Here is a 2,088-nt window from a genome sequence, read left to right as displayed (position 1 = left end):
ATTATTTCATTACCAGTCAGTTTTAATCACTATAGTTTTATATTAAAAAATTCCAAGGTAAGTGATGAATTTCTTATTATTCAATATAGCTTTGGATATTTGTCTTTTCTTCTAATTCCATACATATTTTATTATTTGCTTTTCTAGGCCCTTGAAGAATGTCATCTGAATTTGGATGGGGATTGCATGAATATATATATATATATTGAATATATATATATATATATATATATATATAATAGCTGAGGTAGGATAGTCATGTTAACAATATTGATGCTTTCAGGGGCCAGAGCTACAGCACAGTAGTAGGGCATTTGCCTTGTACATGGCTGACCCAGGATGGACCTTGGTTCGATCCCTGGAGTCCTTTGTAATCCTTCCAAGCCAGGAGCAATTTCTGAGCGCATAGCCAGGAATAATACCTGAGGGTCACTGGATGTGACCCCAAAACAAACAAACACACAAACACAAACAATATTGATGTTTCCAATCCATTACACACAACAAAAGGTAGGCGAGGGTCAGTGCCCTGGACTCATCAACATAACAAAAGAGGCAGCGTCTGCATTATGGGTCCTTCTTGGTGTGTCCTAGGTTCTGCAGGTTGGTGTGCAGGCTTCCTATATTCAGGGCAGCCAGCCAGAAGCAAACTTAGATTTTAGGTGAATTTTTTTTTTTAAATATGGAACGCTTCACGTATTTGCATGTCATCCTAGCACAGGGGCCATGCTAATCTTCTCTGTATCATTCTAATTTTAGTATATGTGCTGCCGAAACGAGCACTGATTTTAGGTGACTTTTTTAAAAAGTCAAAATGAGTACTCAAGTTTAGTAGTAGTTTATAGATTGCTCTGATAGAACAAATCTGTTGCATGGTGTAGAGATTTTCTATAGTGTGTGTGCGTGTGTGCGTGTGTGTGTGTGTGTGTGTGTGTGTGTGTGGCAGTGGGGAGGGTAAAACAAATATCTTATGTAATCTACAACATAGAAACTTCTTGTTATATACTTTCTGACTCCATCTATTTATGCACTGAGAAACAAGCAAGGCTATTTTATTTTCTTAAGTTTTAACCCATTTGACCCTTTTTCTGGGAACTGGTGGTTTGGACGTCACTGAATAGTTGTTCTTAGGAAATGTCTTTGAAGATTGATAAATATTAAGTCTCAGGACACTTTGTCCAAGCTCTTTCACAGATAGACAAGAAGTTTTTCTTTACAGTTTTTCTTTAAAGTTTTTCTTTACATCTTTCTATGTTCTAATCTTGGCCTATACAATTACAGTAAAGATGGAAGGTTTCAATCAGTACAAAAGTGTGTGCCTTTATGTTTTCTTATGCAACAAACATATTCCTCTGTAAATGAAGTAGGGCTTCTATCATGAGAGAAAATAGAAAAAGCTGTATCAATCATGATACTTTGGGATACCATGAATTTAATATAATTGAGTTCATGCAAAAAAGAAAGACATTAGGGGAGGGCAAGGAAAGCAAAACTGGGATAAAATCAATTCAGTTTCCATCATTCTATGATACTCTCTTAAAACTCCCTGTGCTCTGGAAGGCAGCTATGCTCACCACTATACCACTAACTCTGCTTGCATTGCCCTTCCTTACAAGACTCCTTTCTTGAAAACACTAATTGGAAGATTTGGGCATGGGTGGGCTGGGTGTCAGAATATGGTCATTCCAGTTGAATTAGCACAGCAAAAAAAATTAGGATACTGTGATTGGTCTAGCCCAGTTTATGCTTTCACCCTCGCTCTGAATTGTAGCCTGTGGTTATTAAGTTTCATGGTTTTAGAAGACAGGAGATACATTCCTCAAGGGAAGATGATACTACTAGGGATATGCAACCTGAGCCTCCTATAAAAATAATTATTAATTTCTTTTCTGTATTAAGCTCACCTCACTTGATCCTTCACCTCACTTGATCCTTATAACCAAATACCATATAGGTTAATAGTATCCCAGAATTATGTTGATTGAAACAAGCTTATCAAGATAGGACTTGCCTAACTTCATACTTGTAGCAAGAATAGAAAGCAATTTAAAATTCACACATTATTTAAATTTTAAGTTCTATTGACTA

At 36.4% G+C, this 2,088-nt stretch overlaps 1 non-coding gene across 1 annotated transcript; it reads right to left on the bottom strand.

Annotated features, from left to right (window-relative positions):
* Positions 1 to 676: 676 nt before the first annotated feature.
* On the bottom strand, positions 677 to 783 carry LOC126026707 (U6 spliceosomal RNA). The gene has a single exon (XR_007501929.1). It is a non-coding gene; the product is annotated as a U6 spliceosomal RNA (small nuclear RNA).
* Positions 784 to 2,088: the final 1,305 nt, after the last annotated feature.

The sequence above is a fragment of the Suncus etruscus genome, chromosome 13, assembly GCF_024139225.1.
Source record: "Suncus etruscus isolate mSunEtr1 chromosome 13, mSunEtr1.pri.cur, whole genome shotgun sequence".
NCBI lineage: Eukaryota > Metazoa > Chordata > Mammalia > Eulipotyphla > Soricidae > Suncus > Suncus etruscus.
The sequence above is the reverse complement of the archived record's forward strand: the minus strand, read 5'-3'. Positions and strand labels throughout refer to the sequence as shown.